Source organism: Thunnus thynnus, chromosome 18, assembly GCF_963924715.1.
Source record: "Thunnus thynnus chromosome 18, fThuThy2.1, whole genome shotgun sequence".
Lineage (NCBI taxonomy): Eukaryota > Metazoa > Chordata > Actinopteri > Scombriformes > Scombridae > Thunnus > Thunnus thynnus.
The window spans coordinates 10,566,998-10,594,091 of NC_089534.1; the positions used below are offsets into that span (position 1 = coordinate 10,566,998).

General features: G+C 46.7%; 1 protein-coding gene and 54 non-coding genes across 56 annotated transcripts in view; all 55 read right to left on the minus strand.

Annotated features, from left to right (window-relative positions):
• LOC137169031 (hormonally up-regulated neu tumor-associated kinase homolog A) overlaps positions 1–27,094 on the minus strand; it is a 129,497-nt gene that overhangs the window by 77,293 nt on the left and 25,110 nt on the right. The gene's annotated exons all lie outside the window — the stretch shown is intronic.
• On the minus strand, positions 156–244 carry trnay-gua (transfer RNA tyrosine (anticodon GUA)). Its single transcript is given in 2 exon segments — positions 156–191; positions 208–244. It is a non-coding gene; the product is annotated as a tRNA-Tyr (tRNA).
• Positions 586–674, minus strand: trnay-gua (transfer RNA tyrosine (anticodon GUA)). Its single transcript is given in 2 exon segments — positions 586–621; positions 638–674. It is a non-coding gene; the product is annotated as a tRNA-Tyr (tRNA).
• Positions 1,005–1,093, minus strand: trnay-gua (transfer RNA tyrosine (anticodon GUA)). Its single transcript is given in 2 exon segments — positions 1,005–1,040; positions 1,057–1,093. It is a non-coding gene; the product is annotated as a tRNA-Tyr (tRNA).
• On the minus strand, positions 1,435–1,523 carry trnay-gua (transfer RNA tyrosine (anticodon GUA)). Its single transcript is given in 2 exon segments — positions 1,435–1,470; positions 1,487–1,523. It is a non-coding gene; the product is annotated as a tRNA-Tyr (tRNA).
• On the minus strand, positions 1,808–1,896 carry trnay-gua (transfer RNA tyrosine (anticodon GUA)). The gene is given in 2 exon segments: positions 1,808–1,843; positions 1,860–1,896. It is a non-coding gene; the product is annotated as a tRNA-Tyr (tRNA).
• Positions 2,238–2,326, minus strand: trnay-gua (transfer RNA tyrosine (anticodon GUA)). Its single transcript is given in 2 exon segments — positions 2,238–2,273; positions 2,290–2,326. It is a non-coding gene; the product is annotated as a tRNA-Tyr (tRNA).
• Positions 2,668–2,756, minus strand: trnay-gua (transfer RNA tyrosine (anticodon GUA)). The gene is given in 2 exon segments: positions 2,668–2,703; positions 2,720–2,756. It is a non-coding gene; the product is annotated as a tRNA-Tyr (tRNA).
• Positions 3,098–3,186, minus strand: trnay-gua (transfer RNA tyrosine (anticodon GUA)). Its single transcript is given in 2 exon segments — positions 3,098–3,133; positions 3,150–3,186. It is a non-coding gene; the product is annotated as a tRNA-Tyr (tRNA).
• Positions 3,528–3,616, minus strand: trnay-gua (transfer RNA tyrosine (anticodon GUA)). Its single transcript is given in 2 exon segments — positions 3,528–3,563; positions 3,580–3,616. It is a non-coding gene; the product is annotated as a tRNA-Tyr (tRNA).
• On the minus strand, positions 3,947–4,035 carry trnay-gua (transfer RNA tyrosine (anticodon GUA)). Its single transcript is given in 2 exon segments — positions 3,947–3,982; positions 3,999–4,035. It is a non-coding gene; the product is annotated as a tRNA-Tyr (tRNA).
• On the minus strand, positions 4,807–4,895 carry trnay-gua (transfer RNA tyrosine (anticodon GUA)). Its single transcript is given in 2 exon segments — positions 4,807–4,842; positions 4,859–4,895. It is a non-coding gene; the product is annotated as a tRNA-Tyr (tRNA).
• Positions 5,227–5,315, minus strand: trnay-gua (transfer RNA tyrosine (anticodon GUA)). The gene is given in 2 exon segments: positions 5,227–5,262; positions 5,279–5,315. It is a non-coding gene; the product is annotated as a tRNA-Tyr (tRNA).
• trnay-gua (transfer RNA tyrosine (anticodon GUA)) lies at positions 5,657–5,745 on the minus strand. Its single transcript is given in 2 exon segments — positions 5,657–5,692; positions 5,709–5,745. It is a non-coding gene; the product is annotated as a tRNA-Tyr (tRNA).
• Positions 6,506–6,594, minus strand: trnay-gua (transfer RNA tyrosine (anticodon GUA)). Its single transcript is given in 2 exon segments — positions 6,506–6,541; positions 6,558–6,594. It is a non-coding gene; the product is annotated as a tRNA-Tyr (tRNA).
• On the minus strand, positions 6,925–7,013 carry trnay-gua (transfer RNA tyrosine (anticodon GUA)). The gene is given in 2 exon segments: positions 6,925–6,960; positions 6,977–7,013. It is a non-coding gene; the product is annotated as a tRNA-Tyr (tRNA).
• trnay-gua (transfer RNA tyrosine (anticodon GUA)) lies at positions 7,774–7,862 on the minus strand. Its single transcript is given in 2 exon segments — positions 7,774–7,809; positions 7,826–7,862. It is a non-coding gene; the product is annotated as a tRNA-Tyr (tRNA).
• On the minus strand, positions 8,193–8,281 carry trnay-gua (transfer RNA tyrosine (anticodon GUA)). The gene is given in 2 exon segments: positions 8,193–8,228; positions 8,245–8,281. It is a non-coding gene; the product is annotated as a tRNA-Tyr (tRNA).
• Positions 8,623–8,711, minus strand: trnay-gua (transfer RNA tyrosine (anticodon GUA)). Its single transcript is given in 2 exon segments — positions 8,623–8,658; positions 8,675–8,711. It is a non-coding gene; the product is annotated as a tRNA-Tyr (tRNA).
• Positions 9,053–9,141, minus strand: trnay-gua (transfer RNA tyrosine (anticodon GUA)). Its single transcript is given in 2 exon segments — positions 9,053–9,088; positions 9,105–9,141. It is a non-coding gene; the product is annotated as a tRNA-Tyr (tRNA).
• trnay-gua (transfer RNA tyrosine (anticodon GUA)) lies at positions 9,472–9,560 on the minus strand. Its single transcript is given in 2 exon segments — positions 9,472–9,507; positions 9,524–9,560. It is a non-coding gene; the product is annotated as a tRNA-Tyr (tRNA).
• trnay-gua (transfer RNA tyrosine (anticodon GUA)) lies at positions 9,902–9,990 on the minus strand. Its single transcript is given in 2 exon segments — positions 9,902–9,937; positions 9,954–9,990. It is a non-coding gene; the product is annotated as a tRNA-Tyr (tRNA).
• Positions 10,332–10,420, minus strand: trnay-gua (transfer RNA tyrosine (anticodon GUA)). Its single transcript is given in 2 exon segments — positions 10,332–10,367; positions 10,384–10,420. It is a non-coding gene; the product is annotated as a tRNA-Tyr (tRNA).
• On the minus strand, positions 10,751–10,839 carry trnay-gua (transfer RNA tyrosine (anticodon GUA)). Its single transcript is given in 2 exon segments — positions 10,751–10,786; positions 10,803–10,839. It is a non-coding gene; the product is annotated as a tRNA-Tyr (tRNA).
• Positions 11,599–11,687, minus strand: trnay-gua (transfer RNA tyrosine (anticodon GUA)). Its single transcript is given in 2 exon segments — positions 11,599–11,634; positions 11,651–11,687. It is a non-coding gene; the product is annotated as a tRNA-Tyr (tRNA).
• trnay-gua (transfer RNA tyrosine (anticodon GUA)) lies at positions 12,017–12,105 on the minus strand. Its single transcript is given in 2 exon segments — positions 12,017–12,052; positions 12,069–12,105. It is a non-coding gene; the product is annotated as a tRNA-Tyr (tRNA).
• Positions 12,447–12,535, minus strand: trnay-gua (transfer RNA tyrosine (anticodon GUA)). The gene is given in 2 exon segments: positions 12,447–12,482; positions 12,499–12,535. It is a non-coding gene; the product is annotated as a tRNA-Tyr (tRNA).
• Positions 12,877–12,965, minus strand: trnay-gua (transfer RNA tyrosine (anticodon GUA)). The gene is given in 2 exon segments: positions 12,877–12,912; positions 12,929–12,965. It is a non-coding gene; the product is annotated as a tRNA-Tyr (tRNA).
• Positions 13,295–13,383, minus strand: trnay-gua (transfer RNA tyrosine (anticodon GUA)). Its single transcript is given in 2 exon segments — positions 13,295–13,330; positions 13,347–13,383. It is a non-coding gene; the product is annotated as a tRNA-Tyr (tRNA).
• On the minus strand, positions 13,725–13,813 carry trnay-gua (transfer RNA tyrosine (anticodon GUA)). The gene is given in 2 exon segments: positions 13,725–13,760; positions 13,777–13,813. It is a non-coding gene; the product is annotated as a tRNA-Tyr (tRNA).
• Positions 14,143–14,231, minus strand: trnay-gua (transfer RNA tyrosine (anticodon GUA)). The gene is given in 2 exon segments: positions 14,143–14,178; positions 14,195–14,231. It is a non-coding gene; the product is annotated as a tRNA-Tyr (tRNA).
• Positions 14,573–14,661, minus strand: trnay-gua (transfer RNA tyrosine (anticodon GUA)). The gene is given in 2 exon segments: positions 14,573–14,608; positions 14,625–14,661. It is a non-coding gene; the product is annotated as a tRNA-Tyr (tRNA).
• On the minus strand, positions 14,991–15,079 carry trnay-gua (transfer RNA tyrosine (anticodon GUA)). Its single transcript is given in 2 exon segments — positions 14,991–15,026; positions 15,043–15,079. It is a non-coding gene; the product is annotated as a tRNA-Tyr (tRNA).
• Positions 15,410–15,498, minus strand: trnay-gua (transfer RNA tyrosine (anticodon GUA)). Its single transcript is given in 2 exon segments — positions 15,410–15,445; positions 15,462–15,498. It is a non-coding gene; the product is annotated as a tRNA-Tyr (tRNA).
• Positions 15,825–15,913, minus strand: trnay-gua (transfer RNA tyrosine (anticodon GUA)). Its single transcript is given in 2 exon segments — positions 15,825–15,860; positions 15,877–15,913. It is a non-coding gene; the product is annotated as a tRNA-Tyr (tRNA).
• On the minus strand, positions 16,244–16,332 carry trnay-gua (transfer RNA tyrosine (anticodon GUA)). Its single transcript is given in 2 exon segments — positions 16,244–16,279; positions 16,296–16,332. It is a non-coding gene; the product is annotated as a tRNA-Tyr (tRNA).
• On the minus strand, positions 16,674–16,762 carry trnay-gua (transfer RNA tyrosine (anticodon GUA)). The gene is given in 2 exon segments: positions 16,674–16,709; positions 16,726–16,762. It is a non-coding gene; the product is annotated as a tRNA-Tyr (tRNA).
• On the minus strand, positions 17,523–17,611 carry trnay-gua (transfer RNA tyrosine (anticodon GUA)). Its single transcript is given in 2 exon segments — positions 17,523–17,558; positions 17,575–17,611. It is a non-coding gene; the product is annotated as a tRNA-Tyr (tRNA).
• On the minus strand, positions 17,942–18,030 carry trnay-gua (transfer RNA tyrosine (anticodon GUA)). Its single transcript is given in 2 exon segments — positions 17,942–17,977; positions 17,994–18,030. It is a non-coding gene; the product is annotated as a tRNA-Tyr (tRNA).
• trnay-gua (transfer RNA tyrosine (anticodon GUA)) lies at positions 18,749–18,837 on the minus strand. Its single transcript is given in 2 exon segments — positions 18,749–18,784; positions 18,801–18,837. It is a non-coding gene; the product is annotated as a tRNA-Tyr (tRNA).
• trnay-gua (transfer RNA tyrosine (anticodon GUA)) lies at positions 19,179–19,267 on the minus strand. Its single transcript is given in 2 exon segments — positions 19,179–19,214; positions 19,231–19,267. It is a non-coding gene; the product is annotated as a tRNA-Tyr (tRNA).
• trnay-gua (transfer RNA tyrosine (anticodon GUA)) lies at positions 20,028–20,116 on the minus strand. The gene is given in 2 exon segments: positions 20,028–20,063; positions 20,080–20,116. It is a non-coding gene; the product is annotated as a tRNA-Tyr (tRNA).
• Positions 20,458–20,546, minus strand: trnay-gua (transfer RNA tyrosine (anticodon GUA)). Its single transcript is given in 2 exon segments — positions 20,458–20,493; positions 20,510–20,546. It is a non-coding gene; the product is annotated as a tRNA-Tyr (tRNA).
• On the minus strand, positions 20,888–20,976 carry trnay-gua (transfer RNA tyrosine (anticodon GUA)). Its single transcript is given in 2 exon segments — positions 20,888–20,923; positions 20,940–20,976. It is a non-coding gene; the product is annotated as a tRNA-Tyr (tRNA).
• Positions 21,318–21,406, minus strand: trnay-gua (transfer RNA tyrosine (anticodon GUA)). The gene is given in 2 exon segments: positions 21,318–21,353; positions 21,370–21,406. It is a non-coding gene; the product is annotated as a tRNA-Tyr (tRNA).
• On the minus strand, positions 21,748–21,836 carry trnay-gua (transfer RNA tyrosine (anticodon GUA)). The gene is given in 2 exon segments: positions 21,748–21,783; positions 21,800–21,836. It is a non-coding gene; the product is annotated as a tRNA-Tyr (tRNA).
• Positions 22,585–22,673, minus strand: trnay-gua (transfer RNA tyrosine (anticodon GUA)). The gene is given in 2 exon segments: positions 22,585–22,620; positions 22,637–22,673. It is a non-coding gene; the product is annotated as a tRNA-Tyr (tRNA).
• On the minus strand, positions 23,434–23,522 carry trnay-gua (transfer RNA tyrosine (anticodon GUA)). Its single transcript is given in 2 exon segments — positions 23,434–23,469; positions 23,486–23,522. It is a non-coding gene; the product is annotated as a tRNA-Tyr (tRNA).
• Positions 23,853–23,941, minus strand: trnay-gua (transfer RNA tyrosine (anticodon GUA)). Its single transcript is given in 2 exon segments — positions 23,853–23,888; positions 23,905–23,941. It is a non-coding gene; the product is annotated as a tRNA-Tyr (tRNA).
• trnay-gua (transfer RNA tyrosine (anticodon GUA)) lies at positions 24,283–24,371 on the minus strand. Its single transcript is given in 2 exon segments — positions 24,283–24,318; positions 24,335–24,371. It is a non-coding gene; the product is annotated as a tRNA-Tyr (tRNA).
• Positions 24,713–24,801, minus strand: trnay-gua (transfer RNA tyrosine (anticodon GUA)). The gene is given in 2 exon segments: positions 24,713–24,748; positions 24,765–24,801. It is a non-coding gene; the product is annotated as a tRNA-Tyr (tRNA).
• trnay-gua (transfer RNA tyrosine (anticodon GUA)) lies at positions 25,143–25,231 on the minus strand. Its single transcript is given in 2 exon segments — positions 25,143–25,178; positions 25,195–25,231. It is a non-coding gene; the product is annotated as a tRNA-Tyr (tRNA).
• Positions 25,573–25,661, minus strand: trnay-gua (transfer RNA tyrosine (anticodon GUA)). The gene is given in 2 exon segments: positions 25,573–25,608; positions 25,625–25,661. It is a non-coding gene; the product is annotated as a tRNA-Tyr (tRNA).
• trnay-gua (transfer RNA tyrosine (anticodon GUA)) lies at positions 26,003–26,091 on the minus strand. The gene is given in 2 exon segments: positions 26,003–26,038; positions 26,055–26,091. It is a non-coding gene; the product is annotated as a tRNA-Tyr (tRNA).
• On the minus strand, positions 26,421–26,509 carry trnay-gua (transfer RNA tyrosine (anticodon GUA)). The gene is given in 2 exon segments: positions 26,421–26,456; positions 26,473–26,509. It is a non-coding gene; the product is annotated as a tRNA-Tyr (tRNA).

The following is a 27,094-nucleotide window of genomic DNA, read 5'->3' on the forward strand; positions in this document are numbered from 1 at the left end:
CTGGCCTAACCATGCGGAGCAATTTGGGGTTCAGTCTCTTTGGTGAGGGGCATTTTGGAATGTCGACAGGAGGAGGCGGGAATCGAACCGCCAACCGCGTGATTGCTTGGTGATAGTGTCTAACTTGTGAGCCACAGTTGCCCCAAAACCATGCCTCCTTCGAGCCGGATTTGAACCAGCGACCTAAGGATGTCTATTGTTATTCCTCTACAGTCCTCCGCTCTACCAACTGAGCTATCGAAGGGGTATAGAGAGTTGTGTCAGAAAATGAGAAAATCTGAATTCTGAGTTTGACTGTGTTAAAAACAATTATCGGTGATCATAGATAGCAGGAGGGAGCTAAAAAGAGGTTTTTGGGCCTTTTCCACAAAATCCCTTACAATTTGTCACTCACTCACGTATTGATGGCATTGAGCTGCCATGGCAGTTACTGGCCTAACCATGCGGAGCAATTTGGGGTTCAGTCTCTTTGGTGAGGGGCATTTTGGAATGTCGACAGGAGGAGGCCGGAATCGAACCGCCAACCGCGTGATTGCTTGGTGATAGTGTCTAACTTGTGAGCCACAGTTGCCCCAAAACCATGCCTCCTTCGAGCCGGATTTGAACCAGCGACCTAAGGATGTCTATTGTTATTCCTCTACAGTCCTCCGCTCTACCAACTGAGCTATCGAAGGGGTATAGAGAGTCGTGTCAGAAAATGAGAAAATCTGAATTCTGAGTTTGACTGTGTTAAAAACAATTATCGGTGATCATAGATAGCAGGAGGGAGCTAAAAAGAGGTTTTTGGGCCTTTTCCACAAAATCCCTTACAATTTGTCACTCACTCACGTATTGATGGCATTGAGCTGCCATGGCAGTTACTGGCCTAACCATGCGGAGCAATTTGGGGTTCAGTCTCTTTGGTGAGGGGCATTTTGGAATGTCGACAGGAGGAGGCCGGAATCGAACCGCCAACCGCGTGATTGCGTCTAACTTGTGAGCCACAGTTGCCCCAAAACCTTGCCTCCTTCGAGCCGGATTTGAACCAGCGACCTAAGGATGTCTATTGTTATTCCTCTACAGTCCTCCGCTCTACCAACTGAGCTATCGAAGGGGTATAGAGAGTCGTGTCAGAAAATGAGAAAATCTGAATTCTGAGTTTGACTGTGTTAAAAACAATTATCGGTGATCATAGATAGCAGGAGGGAGCTAAAAAGAGGTTTTTGGGCCTTTTCCACAAAATCCCTTACAATTTGTCACTCACTCACGTATTGATGGCATTGAGCTGCCATGGCAGTTACTGGCCTAACCATGCGGAGCAATTTGGGGTTCAGTCTCTTTGGTGAGGGGCATTTTGGAATGTCGACAGGAAGAGGCGGGAATCGAACCGCCAACCGCGTGATTGCTTGGTGATAGTGTCTAACTTGTGAGCCACAGTTGCCCCAAAACCATGCCTCCTTCGAGCCGGATTTGAACCAGCGACCTAAGGATGTCTATTGTTATTCCTCTACAGTCCTCCGCTCTACCAACTGAGCTATCGAAGGGGTATAGAGAGTTGTGTCAGAAAATGAGAAAATCTGAATTCTGAGTTTGACTGTGTTAAAAACAATTATCGGTGATCATAATTTGTCACTCACTCACGTATTGATGGCATTGAGCTGCCATGGCAGTTACTGGCCTAACCATGCGGAGCAATTTGGGGTTCAGTCTCTTTGGTGAGGGGCATTTTGGAATGTCGACAGGAGGAGGCGGGAATCGAACCGCCAACCGCGTGATTGCTTGGTGATAGTGTCTAACTTGTGAGCCACAGTTGCCCCAAAACCATGCCTCCTTCGAGCCGGATTTGAACCAGCGACCTAAGGATGTCTATTGTTATTCCTCTACAGTCCTCCGCTCTACCAACTGAGCTATCGAAGGGGTATAGAGAGTTGTGTCAGAAAATGAGAAAATCTGAATTCTGAGTTTGACTGTGTTAAAAACAATTATCGGTGATCATAGATAGCAGGAGGGAGCTAAAAAGAGGTTTTTGGGCCTTTTCCACAAAATCCCTTACAATTTGTCACTCACTCACGTATTGATGGCATTGAGCTGCCATGGCAGTTACTGGCCTAACCATGCGGAGCAATTTGGGGTTCAGTCTCTTTGGTGAGGGGCATTTTGGAATGTCGACAGGAGGAGGCCGGAATCGAACCGCCAACCGCGTGATTGCTTGGTGATAGTGTCTAACTTGTGAGCCACAGTTGCCCCAAAACCATGCCTCCTTCGAGCCGGATTTGAACCAGCGACCTAAGGATGTCTATTGTTATTCCTCTACAGTCCTCCGCTCTACCAACTGAGCTATCGAAGGGGTATAGAGAGTCGTGTCAGAAAATGAGAAAATCTGAATTCTGAGTTTGACTGTGTTAAAAACAATTATCGGTGATCATAGATAGCAGGAGGGAGCTAAAAAGAGGTTTTTGGGCCTTTTCCACAAAATCCCTTACAATTTGTCACTCACTCACGTATTGATGGCATTGAGCTGCCATGGCAGTTACTGGCCTAACCATGCGGAGCAATTTGGGGTTCAGTCTCTTTGGTGAGGGGCATTTTGGAATGTCGACAGGAGGAGGCGGGAATCGAACCGCCAACCGCGTGATTGCTTGGTGATAGTGTCTAACTTGTGAGCCACAGTTGCCCCAAAACCTTGCCTCCTTCGAGCCGGATTTGAACCAGCGACCTAAGGATGTCTATTGTTATTCCTCTACAGTCCTCCGCTCTACCAACTGAGCTATCGAAGGGGTATAGAGAGTCGTGTCAGAAAATGAGAAAATCTGAATTCTGAGTTTGACTGTGTTAAAAACAATTATCGGTGATCATAGATAGCAGGAGGGAGCTAAAAAGAGGTTTTTGGGCCTTTTCCACAAAATCCCTTACAATTTGTCACTCACTCACGTATTGATGGCATTGAGCTGCCATGGCAGTTACTGGCCTAACCATGCGGAGCAATTTGGGGTTCAGTCTCTTTGGTGAGGGGCATTTTGGAATGTTGACAGGAGGAGGCCGGAATCGAACCGCCAACCGCGTGATTGCTTGGTGATAGTGTCTAACTTGTGAGCCACAGTTGCCCCAAAACCTTGCCTCCTTCGAGCAGGATTTGAACCAGCGACCTAAGGATGTCTATTGTTATTCCTCTACAGTCCTCCGCTCTACCAACTGAGCTATCGAAGGGGTATAGAGAGTCGTGTCAGAAAATGAGAAAATCTGAATTCTGAGTTTGACTGTGTTAAAAACAATTATCGGTGATCATAGATAGCAGGAGGGAGCTAAAAAGAGGTTTTTGGGCCTTTTCCACAAAATCCCTTACAATTTGTCACTCACTCACGTATTGATGGCATTGAGCTGCCATGGCAGTTACTGGCCTAACCATGCGGAGCAATTTGGGGTTCAGTCTCTTTGGTGAGGGGCATTTTGGAATGTCGACAGAAGGAGGCCGGAATCGAACCGCCAACCGTGTGATTGCTTGGTGATAGTGTCTAACTTGTGAGCCACAGTTGCCCCAAAACCTTGCCTCCTTCGAGCCGGATTTGAACCAGCGACCTAAGGATGTCTATTGTTATTCCTCTACAGTCCTCCGCTCTACCAACTGAGCTATCGAAGGGGTATAGAGAGTCGTGTCAGAAAATGAGAAAATCTGAATTCTGAGTTTGACTGTGTTAAAAACAATTATCGGTGATCATAGATAGCAGGAGGGAGCTAAAAAGAGGTTTTTGGGCCTTTTCCACAAAATCCCTTACAATTTGTCACTCACTCACGTATTGATGGCATTGAGCTGCCATGGCAGTTACTGGCCTAACCATGCGGAGCAATTTGGGGTTCAGTCTCTTTGGTGAGGGGCATTTTGGAATGTCGACAGGAGGAGGCCGGAATCGAACCGCCAACCGCGTGATTGCGTCTAACTTGTGAGCCACAGTTGCCCCAAAACCTTGCCTCCTTCGAGCCGGATTTGAACCAGCGACCTAAGGATGTCTATTGTTATTCCTCTACAGTCCTCCGCTCTACCAACTGAGCTATCGAAGGGGTATAGAGAGTCGTGTCAGAAAATGAGAAAATCTGAATTCTGAGTTTGACTGTGTTAAAAACAATTATCGGTGATCATAGATAGCAGGAGGGAGCTAAAAAGAGGTTTTTGGGCCTTTTCCACAAAATCCCTTACAATTTGTCACTCACTCACGTATTGATGGCATTGAGCTGCCATGGCAGTTACTGGCCTAACCATGCGGAGCAATTTGGGGTTCAGTCTCTTTGGTGAGGGGCATTTTGGAATGTCGACAGGAGGAGGCGGGAATCGAACCGCCAACCGCGTGATTGCTTGGTGATAGTGTCTAACTTGTGAGCCACAGTTGCCCCAAAACCATGCCTCCTTCGAGCCGGATTTGAACCAGCGACCTAAGGATGTCTATTGTTATTCCTCTACAGTCCTCCGCTCTACCAACTGAGCTATTGAAGGGGTATAGAGAGTCGTGTCAGAAAATGAGAAAATCTGAATTCTGAGTTTGACTGTGTTAAAAACAATTATCGGTGATCATAGATAGCAGGAGGGAGCTAAAAAGAGGTTTTTGGGCCTTTTCCACAAAATCCCTTACAATTTGTCACTCACTCACGTATTGATGGCATTGAGCTGCCATGGCAGTTACTGGCCTAACCATGCGGAGCAATTTGGGGTTCAGTCTCTTTGGTGAGGGGCATTTTGGAATGTCGACAGGAGGAGGCGGGAATCGAACCGCCAACCGCGTGATTGCTTGGTGATAGTGTCTAACTTGTGAGCCACAGTTGCCCCAAAACCATGCCTCCTTCGAGCCGGATTTGAACCAGCGACCTAAGGATGTCTATTGTTATTCCTCTACAGTCCTCCGCTCTACCAACTGAGCTATCGAAGGGGTATAGAGAGTCGTGTCAGAAAATGAGAAAATCTGAATTCTGAGTTTGACTGTGTTAAAAACAATTATCGGTGATCATAGATAGCAGGAGGGAGCTAAAAAGAGGTTTTTGGGCCTTTTCCACAAAATCCCTTACAATTTGTCACTCACTCACGTATTGATGGCATTGAGCTGCCATGGCAGTTACTGGCCTAACCATGCGGAGCAATTTGGGGTTCAGTCTCTTTGGTGAGGGGCATTTTGGGATTGTCGACAGGAGGAGGCCGGAATCGAACCGCCAACCGCGTGATTGCGTCTAACTTGTGAGCCACAGTTGCCCCAAAACCTTGCCTCCTTCGAGCCGGATTTGAACCAGCGACCTAAGGATGTCTATTGTTATTCCTCTACAGTCCTCCGCTCTACCAACTGAGCTATCGAAGGGGTATAGAGAGTCGTGTCAGAAAATGAGAAAATCTGAATTCTGAGTTTGACTGTGTTAAAAACAATTATCGGTGATCATAGATAGCAGGAGGGAGCTAAAAAGAGGTTTTTGGGCCTTTTCCACAAAATCCCTTACAATTTGTCACTCACTCACGTATTGATGGCATTGAGCTGCCATGGCAGTTACTGGCCTAACCATGCGGAGCAATTTGGGGTTCAGTCTCTTTGGTGAGGGGCATTTTGGAATGTCGACAGGAGGAGGCGGGAATCGAACCGCCAACCGTGTGATTGCTTGGTGATAGTGTCTAACTTGTGAGCCACAGTTGCCCTAAAAAGATGACTCCTTCGAGCCGGATTTGAACCAGCGACCTAAGGATGTCTATTGTTATTCCTCTACAGTCCTCCGCTCTACCAACTGAGCTATCGAAGGGGTATAGAGAGTCGTGTCAGAAAATGAGAAAATCTGAATTCTGAGTTTGACTGTGTTAAAAACAATTATCGGTGATCATAGATAGCAGGAGGGAGCTAAAAAGAGGTTTTTGGGCCTTTTCCACAAAATCCCTTACAATTTGTCACTCACTCACGTATTGATGGCATTGAGCTGCCATGGCAGTTACTGGCCTAACCATGCGGAGCAATTTGGGGTTCAGTCTCTTTGGTGAGGGGCATTTTGGAATGTCGACAGGAGGAGGCCGGAATCGAACCGCCAACCGCGTGATTGCGTCTAACTTGTGAGCCACAGTTGCCCCAAAACCTTGCCTCCTTCGAGCCGGATTTGAACCAGCGACCTAAGGATGTCTATTGTTATTCCTCTACAGTCCTCCGCTCTACCAACTGAGCTATCGCAGGGGTATAGAGAGTCGTGTCAGAAAATGAGAAAATCTGAATTCTGAGTTTGACTGTGTTAAAAACAATTATCGGTGATCATAGATAGCAGGAGGGAGCTAAAAAGAGGTTTTTGGGCCTTTTCCACAAAATCCCTTACAATTTGTCACTCACTCACGTATTGATGGCATTGAGCTGCCATGGCAGTTACTGGCCTAACCATGCGGAGCAATTTGGGGTTCAGTCTCTTTGGTGAGGGGCATTTTGGAATGTCGACAGGAGGAGGCGGGAATCGAACCGCCAACCGCGTGATTGCTTGGTGATAGTGTCTAACTTGTGAGCCACAGTTGCCCCAAAACCATGCCTCCTTCGAGCCGGATTTGAACCAGCGACCTAAGGATGTCTATTGTTATTCCTCTACAGTCCTCCGCTCTACCAACTGAGCTATCGAAGGGGTATAGAGAGTCGTGTCAGAAAATGAGAAAATCTGAATTCTGAGTTTGACTGTGTTAAAAACAATTATCGGTGATCATAGATAGCAGGAGGGAGCTAAAAAGAGGTTTTTGGGCCTTTTCCACAAAATCCCTTACAATTTGTCACTCACTCACGTATTGATGGCATTGAGCTGCCATGGCAGTTACTGGCCTAACCATGCGGAGCAATTTGGGGTTCAGTCTCTTTGGTGAGGGGCATTTTGGAATGTCGACAGGAGGAGGCCGGAATCGAACCGCCAACCGCGTGATTGCGTCTAACTTGTGAGCCACAGTTGCCCCAAAACCTTGCCTCCTTCGAGCCGGATTTGAACCAGCGACCTAAGGATGTCTATTGTTATTCCTCTACAGTCCTCCGCTCTACCAACTGAGCTATCGAAGGGGTATAGAGAGTCGTGTCAGAAAATGAGAAAATCTGAATTCTGAGTTTGACTGTGTTAAAAACAATTATCGGTGATCATAGATAGCAGGAGGGAGCTAAAAAGAGGTTTTTGGGCCTTTTCCACAAAACCCCTTACAATTTGTCACTCACTCACGTATTGATGGCATTGAGCTGCCATGGCAGTTACTGGCCTAACCATGCGGAGCAATTTGGGGTTCAGTCTCTTTGGTGAGGGGCATTTTGGAATGTCGACAGGAGGAGGCCGGAATCGAACCGCCAACCGCGTGATTGCGTCTAACTTGTGAGCCACAGTTGCCCCAAAACCTTGCCTCCTTCGAGCCGGATTTGAACCAGCGACCTAAGGATGTCTATTGTTATTCCTCTACAGTCCTCCGCTCTACCAACTGAGCTATCGCAGGGGTATAGAGAGTCGTGTCAGAAAATGAGAAAATCTGAATTCTGAGTTTGACTGTGTTAAAAACAATTATCGGTGATCATAGATAGCAGGAGGGAGCTAAAAAGAGGTTTTTGGGCCTTTTCCACAAAATCCCTTACAATTTGTCACTCACTCACGTATTGATGGCATTGAGCTGCCATGGCAGTTACTGGCCTAACCATGCGGAGCAATTTGGGGTTCAGTCTCTTTGGTGAGGGGCATTTTGGAATGTCGACAGGAGGAGGCGGGAATCGAACCGCCAACCGCGTGATTGCTTGGTGATAGTGTCTAACTTGTGAGCCACAGTTGCCCCAAAACCATGCCTCCTTCGAGCCGGATTTGAACCAGCGACCTAAGGATGTCTATTGTTATTCCTCTACAGTCCTCCGCTCTACCAACTGAGCTATCGAAGGGGTATAGAGAGTCGTGTCAGAAAATGAGAAAATCTGAATTCTGAGTTTGACTGTGTTAAAAACAATTATCGGTGATCATAGATAGCAGGAGGGAGCTAAAAAGAGGTTTTTGGGCCTTTTCCACAAAATCCCTTACAATTTGTCACTCACTCACGTATTGATGGCATTGAGCTGCCATGGCAGTTACTGGCCTAACCATGCGGAGCAATTTGGGGTTCAGTCTCTTTGGTGAGGGGCATTTTGGAATGTCGACAGGAGGAGGCCGGAATCGAACCGCCAACCGCGTGATTGCGTCTAACTTGTGAGCCACAGTTGCCCCAAAACCTTGCCTCCTTCGAGCCGGATTTGAACCAGCGACCTAAGGATGTCTATTGTTATTCCTCTACAGTCCTCCGCTCTACCAACTGAGCTATCGAAGGGGTATAGAGAGTCGTGTCAGAAAATGAGAAAATCTGAATTCTGAGTTTGACTGTGTTAAAAACAATTATCGGTGATCATAGATAGCAGGAGGGAGCTAAAAAGAGGTTTTTGGGCCTTTTCCACAAAACCCCTTACAATTTGTCACTCACTCACGTATTGATGGCATTGAGCTGCCATGGCAGTTACTGGCCTAACCATGCGGAGCAATTTGGGGTTCAGTCTCTTTGGTGAGGGGCATTTTGGAATGTCGACAGGAGGAGGCCGGAATCGAACCGCCAACCGCGTGATTGCTTGGTGATAGTGTCTAACTTGTGAGCCACAGTTGCCCCAAAACCATGCCTCCTTCGAACCGGATTTGAACCAGCGACCTAAGGATGTCTATTGTTATTCCTCTACAGTCCTCCGCTCTACCAACTGAGCTATCGAAGGGGTATAGAGAGTCGTGTCAGAAAATGAGAAAATCTGAATTCTGAGTTTGACTGTGTTAAAAACAATTATCGGTGATCATAGATAGCAGGAGGGAGCTAAAAAGAGGTTTTTGGGCCTTTTCCACAAAATCCCTTACAATTTGTCACTCACTCACGTATTGATGGCATTGAGCTGCCATGGCAGTTACTGGCCTAACCATGCGGAGCAATTTGGGGTTCAGTCTCTTTGGTGAGGGGCATTTTGGAATGTCGACAGGAGGAGGCGGGAATCGAACCGCCAACCGCGTGATTGCTTGGTGATAGTGTCTAACTTGTGAGCCACAGTTGCCCCAAAACCTTGCTTCCTTCGAGCCGGATTTGAACCAGCGACCTAAGGATGTCTATTGTTATTCCTCTACAGTCCTCCGCTCTACCAACTGAGCTATCGAAGGGGTATAGAGAGTTGTGTCAGAAAATGAGAAAATCTGAATTCTGAGTTTGACTGTGTTAAAAACAATTATCGGTGATCATAGATAGCAGGAGGGAGCTAAAAAGAGGTTTTTGGGCCTTTTCCACAAAATCCCTTACAATTTGTCACTCACTCACGTATTGATGGCATTGAGCTGCCATGGCAGTTACTGGCCTAACCATGCGGAGCAATTTGGGGTTCAGTCTCTTTGGTGAGGGGCATTTTGGAATGTCGACAGGAGGAGGCCGGAATCGAACCGCCAACCGCGTGATTGCGTCTAACTTGTGAGCCACAGTTGCCCCAAAACCTTGCCTCCTTCGAGCCGGATTTGAACCAGCGACCTAAGGATGTCTATTGTTATTCCTCTACAGTCCTCCGCTCTACCAACTGAGCTATCGAAGGGGTATAGAGAGTCGTGTCAGAAAATGAGAAAATCTGAATTCTGAGTTTGACTGTGTTAAAAACAATTATCGGTGATCATAGATAGCAGGAGGGAGCTAAAAAGAGGTTTTTGGGCCTTTTCCACAAAATCCCTTACAATTTGTCACTCACTCACGTATTGATGGCATTGAGCTGCCATGGCAGTTACTGGCCTAACCATGCGGAGCAATTTGGGGTTCAGTCTCTTTGGTGAGGGGCATTTTGGAATGTCGACAGGAGGAGGCCGGAATCGAACCGCCAACCGCGTGATTGCTTGGTGATAGTGTCTAACTTGTGAGCCACAGTTGCCCCAAAACCATGCCTCCTTCGAGCCGGATTTGAACCAGCGACCTAAGGATGTCTATTGTTATTCCTCTACAGTCCTCCGCTCTACCAACTGAGCTATCGAAGGGGTATAGAGAGTCGTGTCAGAAAATGAGAAAATCTGAATTCTGAGTTTGACTGTGTTAAAAACAATTATCGGTGATCATAGATAGCAGGAGGGAGCTAAAAATAGGTTTTTGGGCCTTTTCCACAAAATCCCTTACAATTTGTCACTCACTCACGTATTGATGGCATTGAGCTGCCATGGCAGTTACTGGCCTAACCATGCGGAGCAATTTGGGGTTCAGTCTCTTTGGTGAGGGGCATTTTGGAATGTCGACAGGAGGAGGCGGGAATCGAACCGCCAACCGCGTGATTGCTTGGTGATAGTGTCTAACTTGTGAGCCACAGTTGCCCCAAAACCATGCCTCCTTCGAGCCGGATTTGAACCAGCGACCTAAGGATGTCTATTGTTATTCCTCTACAGTCCTCCGCTCTACCAACTGAGCTATCGAAGGGGTATAGAGAGTCGTGTCAGAAAATGAGAAAATCTGAATTCTGAGTTTGACTGTGTTAAAAACAATTATCGGTGATCATAGATAGCAGGAGGGAGCTAAAAAGAGGTTTTTGGGCCTTTTCCACAAAATCCCTTACAATTTGTCACTCACTCACGTATTGATGGCATTGAGCTGCCATGGCAGTTACTGGCCTAACCATGCGGAGCAATTTGGGGTTCAGTCTCTTTGGTGAGGGGCATTTTGGAATGTCGACAGGAGGAGGCCGGAATCGAACCGCCAACCGCGTGATTGCGTCTAACTTGTGAGCCACAGTTGCCCCAAAACCTTGCCTCCTTCGAGCCGGATTTGAACCAGCGACCTAAGGATGTCTATTGTTATTCCTCTACAGTCCTCCGCTCTACCAACTGAGCTATCGAAAGGGTATAGAGAGTCGTGTCAGAAAATGAGAAAATCTGAATTCTGAGTTTGACTGTGTTAAAAACAATTATCGGTGATCATAGATAGCAGGAGGGAGCTAAAAAGAGGTTTTTGGGCCTTTTCCACAAAATCCCTTACAATTTGTCACTCACTCACGTATTGATGGCATTGAGCTGCCATGGCAGTTACTGGCCTAACCATGCGGAGCAATTTGGGGTTCAGTCTCTTTGGTGAGGGGCATTTTGGAATGTCAACAGGAGGAGGCAGGAATCGAACTGCCAATTGGTGATTGCGTCTAACTTGTGAGCCACAGTTGCCCCAAAACCATGCCTCCTTCGAGTCGGATTTGAACCAGCGACCTAAGGATGTCTATTGTTATTCCTCTACAGTCCTCCGCTCTACCAACTGAGCTATCGAAGGGGTATAGAGAGTCGTGTCAGAAAATGAGAAAATCTGAATTCTGAGTTTGACTGTGTTAAAAACAATTATCGGTGATCATAGATAGCAGGAGGGAGCTAAAAAGAGGTTTTTGGGCCTTTTCCACAAAATCCCTTACAATTTGTCACTCACTCACGTATTGATGGCATTGAGCTGCCATGGCAGTTACTGGCCTAACCATGCGGAGCAATTTGGGGTTCAGTCTCTTTGGTGAGGGGCATTTTGGAATGTCGACAGGAGGAGGCGGGAATCGAACCGCCAACCGTGTGATTGCTTGGTGATAGTGTCTAACTTGTGAGCCACAGTTGCCCTAAAACGATGACTCCTTCGAACCGGATTTGAACCAGCGACCTAAGGATGTCTATTGTTATTCCTCTACAGTCCTCCGCTCTACCAACTGAGCTATCAAAGGGGTATAGAGAGTCGTGTCAGAAAATGAGAAAATCTGAATTCTGAGTTTGACTGTGTTAAAAACAATTATCGGTGATCATAGATAGCAGGAGGGAGCTAAAAAGAGGTTTTTGGGCCTTTTCCACAAAATCCCTTACAATTTCTCACTCACTCACGTATTGATGGCATTGAGCTGCCATGGCAGTTACTGGCCTAACCATGCGGAGCAATTTGGGGTTCAGTCTCTTTGGTGAGGGGCATTTTGGAATGTCAACAGGAGGAGGCGGGAATCGAACCGCCAATTGGTGATTGCGTCTAACTTGTGAGCCACAGTTGCCCCAAAACCATGCCTCCTTCGAGCCGGATTTGAACCAGCGACCTAAGGATGTCTATTGTTATTCCTCTACAGTCCTCCGCTCTACCAACTGAGCTATCGAAGGGGTATAGAGAGTCGTGTCAGAAAATGAGAAAATCTGAATTCTGAGTTTGACTGTGTTAAAAACAATTATCGGTGATCATAGATAGCAGGAGGGAGCTAAAAAGAGGTTTTTGGGCCTTTTCCACAAAATCCCTTACAATTTGTCACTCACTCACGTATTGATGGCATTGAGCTGCCATGGCAGTTACTGGCCTAACCATGCGGAGCAATTTGGGGTTCAGTCTCTTTGGTGAGGGGCATTTTGGAATGTCGACAGGAGGAGGCGGGAATCGAACCGCCAACCGCGTGATTGCTTGGTGATAGTGTCTAACTTGTGAGCCACAGTTGCCCCAAAACCATGCCTCCTTCGAGCCGGATTTGAACCAGCGACCTAAGGATGTCTATTGTTATTCCTCTACAGTCCTCCGCTCTACCAACTGAGCTATCGAAGGGGTATAGAGAGTTGTGTCAGAAAATGAGAAAATCTGAATTCTGAGTTTGACTGTGTTAAAAACAATTATCGGTGATCATAGATAGCAGGAGGGAGCTAAAAAGAGGTTTTTGGGCCTTTTCCACAAAATCCCTTACAATTTGTCACTCACTCACGTATTGATGGCATTGAGCTGCCATGGCAGTTACTGGCCTAACCATGCGGAGCAATTTGGGGTTCAGTCTCTTTGGTGAGGGGCATTTTGGAATGTCGACAGGAGGAGGCGGGAATCGAACCGCCAACCGCGTGATTGCTTGGTGATAGTGTCTAACTTGTGAGCCACAGTTGCCCCAAAACCATGCCTCCTTCGAGCCGGATTTGAACCAGCGACCTAAGGATGTCTATTGTTATTCCTCTACAGTCCTCCGCTCTACCAACTGAGCTATCGAAGGGGTATAGAGAGTCGTGTCAGAAAATGAGAAAATCTGAATTCTGAGTTTGACTGTGTTGAAAACAATTATCGGTGATCATAGATAGCAGGAGGGAGCTAAAAAGAGGTTTTTGGGCCTTTTCCACAAAATCCCTTACAATTTGTCACTCACTCACGTATTGATGGCATTGAGCTGCCATGGCAGTTACTGGCCTAACCATGCGGAGCAATTTGGGGTTCAGTCTCTTTGGTGAGGGGCATTTTGGAATGTCAACAGGAGGAGGCGGGAATCGAACTGCCAATTGGTGATTGCGTCTAACTTGTGAGCCACAGTTGCCCCAAAACCATGCCTCCTTCGAGCCGGATTTGAACCAGCGACCTAAGGATGTCTATTGTTATTCCTCTACAGTCCTCCGCTCTACCAACTGAGCTATCGAAGGGGTATAGAGAGTCGTGTCAAAAAATGAGAAAATCTGAATTCTGAGTTTGACTGTGTTAAAAACAATTATCGGTGATCATAGATAGCAGGAGGGAGCTAAAAAGAGGTTTTTGGGCCTTTTCCACAAAATCCCTTACAATTTGTCACTCACTCACGTATTGATGGCATTGAGCTGCCATGGCAGTTACTGGCCTAACCATGCGGAGCAATTTGGGGTTCAGTCTCTTTGGTGAGGGGCATTTTGGAATGTCGACAGAAGGAGGCGGGAATCGAACCGCCAACCGTGTGATTGCTTGGTGATAGTGTCTAACTTGTGAGCCACAGTTGCCCTAAAACGATGACTCCTTCGAGCCGGATTTGAACCAGCGACCTAAGGATGTCTATTGTTATTCCTCTACAGTCCTCCGCTCTACCAACTGAGCTATCGAAGGGGTATAGAGAGTCGTGTCAAAAAATGAGAAAATCTGAATTCTGAGTTTGACTGTGTTAAAAACAATTATCGGTGATCATAGATAGCAGGAGGGAGCTAAAAAGAGGTTTTTGGGCCTTTTCCACAAAATCCCTTACAATTTGTCACTCACTCACGTATTGATGGCATTGAGCTGCCATGGCAGTTACTGGCCTAACCATGCGGAGCAATTTGGGGTTCAGTCTCTTTGGTGAGGGGCATTTTGGAATGTCAACAGGAGGAGGCGGGAATCGAACTGCCAATTGGTGATTGCGTCTAACTTGTGAGCCACAGTTGCCCCAAAACCATGCCTCCTTCGAGCCGGATTTGAACCAGCGACCTAAGGATGTCTATTGTTATTCCTCTACAGTCCTCCGCTCTACCAACTGAGCTATCGAAGGGGTATAGAGAGTCGTGTCAAAAAATGAGAAAATCTGAATTCTGAGTTTGACTGTGTTAAAAACAATTATCGGTGATCATAGATAGCAGGAGGGAGCTAAAAAGAGGTTTTTGGGCCTTTTCCACAAAATCCCTTACAATTTGTCACTCACTCACGTATTGATGGCATTGAGCTGCCATGGCAGTTACTGGCCTAACCATGCGGAGCAATTTGGGGTTCAGTCTCTTTGGTGAGGGGCATTTTGGAATGTCGACAGAAGGAGGCGGGAATCGAACCGCCAACCGTGTGATTGCTTGGTGATAGTGTCTAACTTGTGAGCCACAGTTGCCCTAAAACGATGACTCCTTCGAGCCGGATTTGAACCAGCGACCTAAGGATGTCTATTGTTATTCCTCTACAGTCCTCCGCTCTACCAACTGAGCTATCGAAGGGGTATAGAGAGTCGTGTCAGAAAATGAGAAAATCTGAATTCTGAGTTTGACTGTGTTAAAAACAATTATCGGTGATCATAGATAGCAGGAGGGAGCTAAAAAGAGGTTTTTGGGCCTTTTCCACAAAATCCCTTACAATTTGTCACTCACTCACGTATTGATGGCATTGAGCTGCCATGGCAGTTACTGGCCTAACCATGCGGAGCAATTTGGGGTTCAGTCTCTTTGGTGAGGGGCATTTTGGAATGTCGACAGAAGGAGGCGGGAATCGAACCGCCAATTGGTGATTGCGTCTAACTTGTGAGCCACAGTTGCCCCAAAACCTTGCCTCCTTCGAGCCGGATTTGAACCAGCGACCTAAGGATGTCTATTGTTATTCCTCTACAGTCCTCCGCTCTACCAACTGAGCTATCGAAGGGGTATAGAGAGTCGTGTCAGAAAATGAGAAAATCTGAATTCTGAGTTTGACTGTGTTAAAAACAATTATCGGTGATCATAGATAGCAGGAGGGAGCTAAAAAGAGGTTTTTGGGCCTTTTCCACAAAATCCCTTACAATTTGTCACTCACTCACGTATTGATGGCATTGAGCTGCCATGGCAGATACTGGCCTAACCATGCGGAGCAATTTGGGGTTCAGTCTCTTTGGTGAGGGGCATTTTGGAATGTCGACAGAAGGAGGCGGGAATCGAACCGCCAACCGCGTGATTGCGTCTAACTTGTGAGCCACAGTTGCCCCAAAACCTTGCCTCCTTCGAGCCGGATTTGAACCAGCGACCTAAGGATGTCTATTGTTATTCCTCTACAGTCCTCCGCTCTACCAACTGAGCTATCGAAGGGGTATAGAGAGTCGTGTCAGAAAATGAGAAAATCTGAATTCTGAGTTTGACTGTGTTAAAAACAATTATCGGTGATCATAGATAGAAGGAGGGAGCTAAAAAGAGGTTTTTGGGCCTTTTCCACAAAATCCCTTACAATTTGTCACTCACGTATTGATGGCATTGAGCTGCCATGGCAGTTACTGGCCTAACCATGCGGAGCAATTTGGGGTTCAGTCTCTTTGGTGAGGGGCATTTTGGAATGTCGACAGGAGGAGGCCGGAATCGAACCGCCAACCGCGTGATTGCGTCTAACTTGTGAGCCACAGTTGCCCCAAAACCTTGCCTCCTTCGAGCCGGATTTGAACCAGCGACCTAAGGATGTCTATTGTTATTCCTCTACAGTCCTCCGCTCTACCAACTGAGCTATCGAAGGGGTATAGAGAGTTGTGTCAGAAAATGAGAAAATCTGAATTCTGAGTTTGACTGTGTTAAAAACAATTATCGGTGATCATAGATAGCAGGAGGGAGCTAAAAAGAGGTTTTTGGGCCTTTTCCACAAAATCCCTTACAATTTGTCACTCACTCACGTATTGATGGCATTGAGCTGCCATGGCAGTTACTGGCCTAACCATGCGGAGCAATTTGGGGTTCAGTCTCTTTGGTGAGGGGCATTTTGGAATGTCGACAGGAGGAGACGGGAATTGAACCGCCAACCGCGTGATTGCGTCTAACTTGTGAGCCACAGTTGCCCCAAAACCATGCCTCCTTCGAGCCGGATTTGAACCAGCGACCTAAGGATGTCTATTGTTATTCCTCTACAGTCCTCCGCTCTACCAACTGAGCTATCGAAGGGGTATAGAGAGTCGTGTCAGAAAATGAGAAAATCTGAATTCTGAGTTTGACTGTGTTAAAAACAATTATCGGTGATCATAGATAGCAGGAGGGAGCTAAAAAGAGGTTTTTGGGCCTTTTCCACAAAATCCCTTACAATTTGTCACTCACTCACGTATTGATGGCATTGAGCTGCCATGGCAGTTACTGGCCTAACCATGCGGAGCAATTTGGGGTTCAGTCTCTTTGGTGAGGGGCATTTTGGAATGTCGACAGGAGGAGGCGGGAATCGAACCGCCAACCGTGTGATTGCTTGGTGATAGTGTCTAACTTGTGAGCCACAGTTGCCCCAAAACGATGACTCCTTCGAGCCGGATTTGAACCAGCGACCTAAGGATGTCTATTGTTATTCCTCTACAGTCCTCCGCTCTACCAACTGAGCTATCGAAGGGGTATAGAGAGTTGTGTCAGAAAATGAGAAAATCTGAATTCTGAGTTTGACTGTGTTAAAAACAATTATCGGTGATCATAGATAGCAGGAGGGAGCTAAAAAGAGGTTTTTGGGCCTTTTCCACAAAATCCCTTACAATTTGTCACTCACTCACGTATTGATGGCATTGAGCTGCCATGGCAGTTACTGGCCTAACCATGCGGAGCAATTCGGGGTTCAGTCTCTTTGGTGAGGGGCATTTTGGAATGTCGACAGGAGGAGGCGGGAATCGAACCGCCAACCGCGTGATTGCTTGGTGATAGTGTCTAACTTGTGAGCCACAGTTGCCCCAAAACCATGCCGGATTTGAACCAGCGACCTAAGGATGTCTATTGTTATTCCTCTACAGTCCTCCGCTCTACCAACTGAGCTATCGAAGGGGTATAGAGAGTCGTGTCAGAAAATGAGAAAATCTGAATTCTGAGTTTGACTGTGTTAAAAACAATTATCAGTGATCATAGATAGCAGGAGGGAGCTAAAAAGAGGTTTTTGGGCCTTTTCCACAAAATCCCTTACAATTTGTCACTCACTCACGTATTGATGGCATTGAGCTGCCATGGCAGTTACTGGCCTAACCATGCGGAGCAATTTGGGGTTCAGTCTCTTTGGTGAGGGGCATTTTGGAATGTCGACAGAAGGAGGCCGGAATCGAACCGCCAACCGCGTGATTGCTTGGTGATAGTGTCTAACTTGTGAGCCACAGTTGCCCCAAAACCTCGCCTCCTTCGAGCCGGATTTGAACCAGCGACCTAAGGATGTCTATTGTTATTCCTCTACAGTCCTCCGCTCTACCAACTGAGCTATCGAAGGGGTATAGAGAGTCGTGTCAGAAAATGAGAAAATCTGAATTCTGAGTTTGACTGTGTTAAAAACAATTATCGGTGATCATAGATAGCAGGAGGGAGCTAAAAAGAGGTTTTTGGGCCTTTTCCACAAAATCCCTTACAATTTGTCACTCACTCACGTATTGATGGCATTGAGCTGCCATGGCAGTTACTGGCCTAACCATGCGGAGCAATTTGGGGTTCAGTCTCTTTGGTGAGGGGCATTTTGGAATGTCGACAGGAGGAGGCCGGAATCGAACCGCCAACCGCGTGATTGCGTCTAACTTGTGAGCCACAGTTGCCCCAAAACCTTGCCTCCTTCGAGCCGGATTTGAACCAGCGACCTAAGGATGTCTATTGTTATTCCTCTACAGTCCTCCGCTCTACCAACTGAGCTATCGAAGGGGTATAGAGAGTCGTGTCAGAAAATGAGAAAATCTGAATTCTGAGTTTGACTGTGTTAAAAACAATTATCGGTGATCATAGATAGCAGGAGGGAGCTAAAAAGAGGTTTTTGGGCCTTTTCCACAAAATCCCTTACAATTTGTCACTCACTCACGTATTGATGGCATTGAGCTGCCATGGCAGTTACTGGCCTAACCATGCGGAGCAATTTGGGGTTCAGTCTCTTTGGTGAGGGGCATTTTGGAATGTTGACAGGAGGAGGCCGGAATCGAACCGCCAACCGCGTGATTGCGTCTAACTTGTGAGCCACAGTTGCCCCAAAACCTTGCCTCCTTCGAGGCAAGGTCCTCCGCTCTACCAACTGAGCTATCGAAGGGGTATATAGAGTCGTGTCAGAAAATGAGAAAATCTGAATTCTGAGTTTGACTGTGTTAAAAACAATTATCGGTGATCATAGATAGCAGGAGGGAGCTAAAAAGAGGTTTTTGGGCCTTTTTCCACAAAATCCCTTACAATTTGTCACTCACTCACGTATTGATGGCATTGAGCTGCCATGGCAGTTACTGGCCTAACCATGCGGAGCAATTTGGGGTTCAGTCTCTTTGGTGAGGGGCATTTTGGAATGTCGACAGGAGGAGGCGGGAATCGAACCGCCAACCGTGTGATTGCTTGGTGATAGTGTCTAACTTGTGAGCCACAGTTGCCCTAAAACGATGACTCCTTCGAGCCGGATTTGAACCAGCGACCTAAGGATGTCTATTGTTATTCCTCTACAGTCCTCCGCTCTACCAACTGAGCTATCGAAGGGGTATAGAGAGTCGTGTCAGAAAATGAGAAAATCTGAATTCTGAGTTTGACTGTGTTAAAAACAATTATCGGTGATCATAGATAGCAGGAGGGAGCTAAAAAGAGGTTTTTGGGCCTTTTCCACAAAATCCCTTACAATTTGTCACTCACTCACGTATTGATGGCATTGAGCTGCCATGGCAGTTACTGGCCTAACCATGCGGAGCAATGTGGGGTTCAGTCTCTTTGGTGAGGGGCATTTTGGAATGTCGACAGGAGGAGGCGGGAATCGAACCGCCAACCGTGTGATTGCTTGGTGATAGTGTCTAACTTGTGAGCCACAGTTGCCCCAAAACGATGACTCCTTCGAGCCGGATTTGAACCAGCGACCTAAGGATGTCTATTGTTATTCCTCTACAGTCCTCCGCTCTACCAACTGAGCTATCGAAGGGGTATAGAGAGTCGTGTCAGAAAATGAGAAAATCTGAATTCTGAGTTTGACTGTGTTAAAAACAATTATCGGTGATCATAGATAGCAGGAGGGAGCTAAAAAGAGGTTTTTGGGCCTTTTCCACAAAATCCCTTACAATTTGTCACTCACTCACGTATTGATGGCATTGAGCTGCCATGGCAGTTACTGGCCTAACCATGCGGAGCAATTCGGGGTTCAGTCTCTTTGGTGAGGGGCATTTTGGAATGTCGACAGGAGGAGGCGGGAATCGAACCGCCAACCGCGTGATTGCTTGGTGATAGTGTCTAACTTGTGAGCCACAGTTGCCCCAAAACCATGCCGGATTTGAACCAGCGACCTAAGGATGTCTATTGTTATTCCTCTACAGTCCTCCGCTCTACCAACTGAGCTATCGAAGGGGTATAGAGAGTCGTGTCAGAAAATGAGAAAATCTGAATTCTGAGTTTGACTGTGTTAAAAACAATTATCAGTGATCATAGATAGCAGGAGGGAGCTAAAAAGAGGTTTTTGGGCCTTTTCCACAAAATCCCTTACAATTTGTCACTCACTCACGTATTGATGGCATTGAGCTGCAATGGCAGTTACTGGCCTAACCATGCGGAGCAATTTGGGGTTCAGTCTCTTTGGTGAGGGGCATTTTGGAATGTCGACAGAAGGAGGCCGGAATCGAACCGCCAACCGCGTGATTGCTTGGTGATAGTGTCTAACTTGTGAGCCACAGTTGCCCCAAAACCTTGCCTCCTTCGAGCCGGATTTGAACCAGCGACCTAAGGATGTCTATTGTTATTCCTCTACAGTCCTCCGCTCTACCAACTGAGCTATCGAAGGGGTATAGAGAGTCGTGTCAGAAAATGAGAAAATCTGAATTCTGAGTTTGACTGTGTTAAAAACAATTATCGGTGATCATAGATAGCAGGAGGGAGCTAAAAAGAGGTTTTTGGGCCTTTTCCACAAAATCCCTTACAATTTGTCACTCACTCACGTATTGATGGCATTGAGCTGCCATGGCAGTTACTGGCCTAACCATGCGGAGCAATTTGGGGTTCAGTCTCTTTGGTGAGGGGCATTTTGGAATGTCGACAGAAGGAGGCCGGAATCGAACCGCCAACCGCGTGATTGCTTGGTGATAGTGTCTAACTTGTGAGCCACAGTTGCCCCAAAACCTTGCCTCCTTCGAGCCGGATTTGAACCAGCGACCTAAGGATGTCTATTGTTATTCCTCTACAGTCCTCCGCTCTACCAACTGAGCTATCGAAGGGGTATAGAGAGTCGTGTCAGAAAATGAGAAAATCTGAATTCTGAGTTTGACTGTGTTAAAAACAATTATCGGTGATCATAGATAGCAGGAGGGAGCTAAAAAGAGGTTTTTGGGCCTTTTCCACAAAATCCCTTACAATTTGTCACTCACTCACGTATTGATGGCATTGAGCTGCCATGGCAGTTACTGGCCTAACCATGCGGAGCAATTTGGGGTTCAGTCTCTTTGGTGAGGGGCATTTTGGAATGTCGACAGGAGGAGGCGGGAATCGAACCGCCAACCGTGTGATTGCTTGGTGATAGTGTCTAACTTGTGAGCCACAGTTGCCCTAAAACGATGACTCCTTCGAGCCGGATTTGAACCAGCGACCTAAGGATGTCTATTGTTATTCCTCTACAGTCCTCCGCTCTACCAACTGAGCTATCGAAGGGGTATAGAGAGTCGTGTCAGAAAATGAGAAAATCTGAATTCTGAGTTTGACTGTGTTAAAAACAATTATCGGTGATCATAGATAGCAGGAGGGAGCTAAAAAGAGGTTTTTGGGCCTTTTCCACAAAATCCCTTACAATTTGTCACTCACTCACGTATTGATGGCATTGAGCTGCCATGGCAGTTACTGGCCTAACCATGCGGAGCAATTTGGGGTTCAGTCTCTTTGGTGAGGGGCATTTTGGAATGTCGTCAGGAGGAGGCGGGAATCGAACCGCCAACCGCGTGATTGCTTGGTGATAGTGTCTAACTTGTGAGCCACAGTTGCCCCAAAACGTTGACTCCTTCGAGCCGGATTTGAACCAGCGACCTAAGGATGTCTATTGTTATTCCTCTACAGTCCTCCGCTCTACCAACTGAGCTATCGAAGGGGTATAGAGAGTCGTGTCAGAAAATGAGAAAATCTGAATTCTGAGTTTGACTGTGTTAAAAACAATTATCGGTGATCATAGATAGCAGGAGGGAGCTAAAAAGAGGTTTTTGGGCCTTTTCCACAAAATCCCTTACAATTTGTCACTCACTCACGTATTGATGGCATTGAGCTGCCATGGCAGTTACTGGCCTAACCATGCGGAGCAATGTGGGGTTCAGTCTCTTTGGTGAGGGGCATTTTGGAATGTCGACAGGAGGAGGCGGGAATCGAACCGCCAACCGTGTGATTGCTTGGTGATAGTGTCTAACTTGTGAGCCACAGTTGCCCCAAAACGATGACTCCTTCGAGCCGGATTTGAACCAGCGACCTAAGGATGTCTATTGTTATTCCTCTACAGTCCTCCGCTCTACCAACTGAGCTATCGAAGGGGTATAGAGAGTCGTGTCAGAAAATGAGAAAATCTGAATTCTGAGTTTGACTGTGTTAAAAACAATTATCGGTGATCATAGATAGCAGGAGGGAGCTAAAAAGAGGTTTTTGGGCCTTTTCCACAAAATCCCTTACAATTTGTCACTCACTCACGTATTGATGGCATTGAGCTGCCATGGCAGTTACTGGCCTAACCGTGCGGAGCAATTTGGGGTTCAGTCTCTTTGGTGAGGGGCATTTTGGAATGTCGACAGGAGGAGGCGGGAATCGAACCGCCAACCGCGTGATTGCTTGGTGATAGTGTCTAACTTGTGAGCCACAGTTGCCCCAAAACCATGCCGGATTTGAACCAGCGACCTAAGGATGTCTATTGTTATTCCTCTACAGTCCTCCGCTCTACCAACTGAGCTATCGAAGGGGTATAGAGAGTCGTGTCAGAAAATGAGAAAATCTGAATTCTGAGTTTGACTGTGTTAAAAACAATTATCGGTGATCATAGATAGCAGGAGGGAGCTAAAAAGAGGTTTTTGGGCCTTTTCCACAAAATCCCTTACAATTTGTCACTCACTCACGTATTGATGGCATTGAGCTGCCATGGCAGTTACTGGCCTAACCATGCGGAGCAATTTGGGGTTCAGTCTCTTTGGTGAGGGGCATTTTGGAATGTCGACAGAAGGAGGCGGGAATCGAACCGCCAATTGGTGATTGCGTCTAACTTGTGAGCCACAGTTGCCCCAAAACCTTGCCTCCTTCGAGCCGGATTTGAACCAGCGACCTAAGGATGTCTATTGTTATTCCTCTACAGTCCTCCGCTCTACCAACTGAGCTATCGAAGGGGTATAGAGAGTCGTGTCAGAAAATGAGAAAATCTGAATTCTGAGTTTGACTGTGTTAAAAACAATTATCAGTGATCATAGATAGCAGGAGGGAGCTAAAAAGAGGTTTTTGGGCCTTTTCCACAAAATCCCTTACAATTTGTCACTCACTCACGTATTGATGGCATTGAGCTGCCATGGCAGTTACTGGCCTAACCATGCGGAGCAATTTGGGGTTCAGTCTCTTTGGTGAGGGGCATTTTGGAATGTCGACAGAAGGAGGCCGGAATCGAACCGCCAACCGCGTGATTGCTTGGTGATAGTGTCTAACTTGTGAGCCACAGTTGCCCCAAAACCTTGCCTCCTTTGAGCCGGATTTGAACCAGCGACCTAAGGATGTCTATTGTTATTCCTCTACAGTCCTCCGCTCTACCAACTGAGCTATCGAAGGGGTATAGAGAGTCGTGTCAGAAAATGAGAAAATCTGAATTCTGAGTTTGACTGTGTTAAAAACAATTATCGGTGATCATAGATAGCAGGAGGGAGCTAAAAAGAGGTTTTTGGGCCTTTTCCACAAAATCCCTTACAATTTGTCACTCACTCACGTATTGATGGCATTGAGCTGCCATGGCAGTTACTGGCCTAACCATGCGGAGCAATTTGGGGTTCAGTCTCTTTGGTGAGGGGCATTTTGGAATGTCGACAGGAGGAGGCCGGAATCGAACCGCCAACCGCGTGATTGCGTCTAACTTGTGAGCCACAGTTGCCCCAAAACCTTGCCTCCTTCGAGCCGGATTTGAACCAGCGACCTAAGGATGTCTATTGTTATTCCTCTACAGTCCTCCGCTCTACCAACTGAGCTATCGAAGGGGTATAGAGAGTCGTGTCAGAAAATGAGAAAATCTGAATTCTGAGTTTGACTGTGTTAAAAACAATTATCGGTGATCATAGATAGCAGGAGGGAGCTAAAAAGAGGTTTTTGGGCCTTTTCCACAAAATCCCTTACAATTTGTCACTCACTCACGTATTGATGGCATTGAGCTGCCATGGCAGTTACTGGCCTAACCATGCGGAGCAATTTGGGGTTCAGTCTCTTTGGTGAGGGGCATTTTGGAATGTCGACAGGAGGAGACGGGAATTGAACCGCCAACCGCGTGATTGCGTCTAACTTGTGAGCCACAGTTGCCCCAAAACCATGCCTCCTTCGAGCCGGATTTGAACCAGCGACCTAAGGATGTCTATTGTTATTCCTCTACAGTCCTCCGCTCTACCAACTGAGCTATCGAAGGGGTATAGAGAGTCGTGTCAGAAAATGAGAAAATCTGAATTCTGAGTTTGACTGTGTTAAAAACAATTATCGGTGATCATAGATAGCAGGAGGGAGCTAAAAAGAGGTTTTTGGGCCTTTTCCACAAAATCCCTTACAATTTGTCACTCACTCACGTATTGATGGCATTGAGCTGCCATGGCAGTTACTGGCCTAACCATGCGGAGCAATTTGGGGTTCAGTCTCTTTGGTGAGGGGCATTTTGGAATGTCGACAGGAGGAGGCGGGAATCGAACCGCCAACCGTGTGATTGCTTGGTGATAGTGTCTAACTTGTGAGCCACAGTTGCCCTAAAACGATGACTCCTTCGAGCCGGATTTGAACCAGCGACCTAAGGATGTCTATTGTTATTCCTCTACAGTCCTCCGCTCTACCAACTGAGCTATCGAAGGGGTATAGAGAGTCGTGTCAGAAAATGAGAAAATCTGAATTCTGAGTTTGACTGTGTTAAAAACAATTATCGGTGATCATAGATAGCAGGAGGGAGCTAAAAAGAGGTTTTTGGGCCTTTTCCACAAAATCCCTTACAATTTGTCACTCACTCACGTATTGATGGCATTGAGCTGCCATGGCAGTTACTGGCCTAACCATGCGGAGCAATTTGGGGTTCAGTCTCTTTGGTGAGGGGCATTTTGGAATGTCGACAGGAGGAGGAGGGAATCGAACCGCCAACCGTGTGATTGCTTGGTGATAGTGTCTAACTTGTGAGCCACAGTTGCCCTAAAACGATGACTCCTTCGAGCCGGATTTGAACCAGCGACCTAAGGATGTCTATTGTTATTCCTCTACAGTCCTCCGCTCTACCAACTGAGCTATCGAAGGGGTATAGAGAGTCGTGTCAGAAAATGAGAAAATCTGAATTCTGAGTTTGACTGTGTTAAAAACAATTATCGGTGATCATAGATAGCAGGAGGGAGCTAAAAAGAGGTTTTTGGGCCTTTTCCACAAAATCCCTTACAATTTGTCACTCACTCACGTATTGATGGCATTGAGCTGCCATGGCAGTTACTGGCCTAACCATGCGGAGCAATTTGGGGTTCAGTCTCTTTGGTGAGGGGCATTTTGGAATGTCGACAGGAGGAGGAGGGAATCGAACCGCCAACCGTGTGATTGCTTGGTGATAGTGTCTAACTTGTGAGCCACAGTTGCCCTAAAACGATGACTCCTTCGAGCCGGATTTGAACCAGCGACCTAAGGATGTCTATTGTTATTCCTCTACAGTCCTCCGCTCTACCAACTGAGCTATCGAAGGGGTATAGAGAGTCGTGTCAGAAAATGAGAAAATCTGAATTCTGAGTTTGACTGTGTTAAAAACAATTATCGGTGATCATAGATAGCAGGAGGGAGCTAAAAAGAGGTTTTTGGGCCTTTTCCACAAAATCCCTTACAATTTGTCACTCACTCACGTATTGATGGCATTGAGCTGCCATGGCAGTTACTGGCCTAACCATGCGGAGCAATTTGGGGTTCAGTCTCTTTGGTGAGGGGCATTTTGGAATGTCGACAGGAGGAGGAGGGAATCGAACCGCCAACCGTGTGATTGCTTGGTGATAGTGTCTAACTTGTGAGCCACAGTTGCCCCAAAACCTTGCCTCCTTCGAGCCGGATTTGAACCAGCGACCTAAGGATGTCTATTGTTATTCCTCTACAGTCCTCCGCTCTACCAACTGAGCTATCGAAGGGGTATAGAGAGTCGTGTCAGAAAATGAGAAAATCTGAATTCTGAGTTTGACTGTGTTAAAAACAATTATCGGTGATCATAGATAGCAGGAGGGAGCTAAAAAGAGGTTTTTGGGCCTTTTCCACAAAATCCCTTACAATTTGTCACTCACTCACGTATTGATGGCATTGAGCTGCCATGGCAGTTACTGGCCTAACCATGCGGAGCAATTTGGGGTTCAGTCTCTTTGGTGAGGGGCATTTTGGAATGTCGACAGGAGGAGGCCGGAATCGAACCGCCAACCGCGTGATTGCTTGGTGATAGTGTCTAACTTGTGAGCCACAGTTGCCCCAAAACCATGCCTCCTTCGAGCCGGATTTGAACCAGCGACCTAAGGATGTCTATTGTTATTCCTCTACAGTCCTCCGCTCTACCAACTGAGCTATCGAAGGGGTATAGAGAGTCGTGTCAGAAAATGAGAAAATCTGAATTCTGAGTTTGACTGTGTTAAAAACAATTATCGGTGATCATAGATAGCAGGAGGGAGCTAAAAAGAGGTTTTTGGGCCTTTTCCACAAAATCCCTTACAATTTGTCACTCACTCACGTATTGATGGCATTGAGCTGCCATGGCAGTTACTGGCCTAACCATGCGGAGCAATTTGGGGTTCAGTCTCTTTGGTGAGGGGCATTTTGGAATGTCGACAGAAGGAGGCGGGAATCGAACCGCCAATTGGTGATTGCGTCTAACTTGTGAGCCACAGTTGCCCCAAAACCTTGCCTCCTTCGAGCCGGATTTGAACCAGCGACCTAAGGATGTCTATTGTTATTCCTCTACAGTCCTCCGCTCTACCAACTGAGCTATCGAAGGGGTATAGAGAGTCGTGTCAGAAAATGAGAAAATCTGAATTCTGAGTTTGACTGTGTTAAAAACAATTATCGGTGATCATAGATAGCAGGAGGGAGCTAAAAAGAGGTTTTTGGGCCTTTTCCACAAAATCCCTTACAATTTGTCACTCACTCACGTATTGATGGCATTGAGCTGCCATGGCAGTTACTGGCCTAACCATGCGGAGCAATTCGGGGTTCAGTCTCTTTGGTGAGGGGCATTTTGGAATGTCGACAGGAGGAGGCGGGAATCGAACCGCCAACCGCGTGATTGCTTGGTGATAGTGTCTAACTTGTGAGCCACAGTTGCCCCAAAACCATGCCGGATTTGAACCAGCGACCTAAGGATGTCTATTGTTATTCCTCTACAGTCCTCCGCTCTACCAACTGAGCTATCGAAGGGGTATAGAGAGTCGTGTCAGAAAATGAGAAAATCTGAATTCTGAGTTTGACTGTGTTAAAAACAATTATCAGTGATCATAGATAGCAGGAGGGAGCTAAAAAGAGGTTTTTGGGCCTTTTCCACAAAATCCCTTACAATTTGTCACTCACTCACGTATTGATGGCA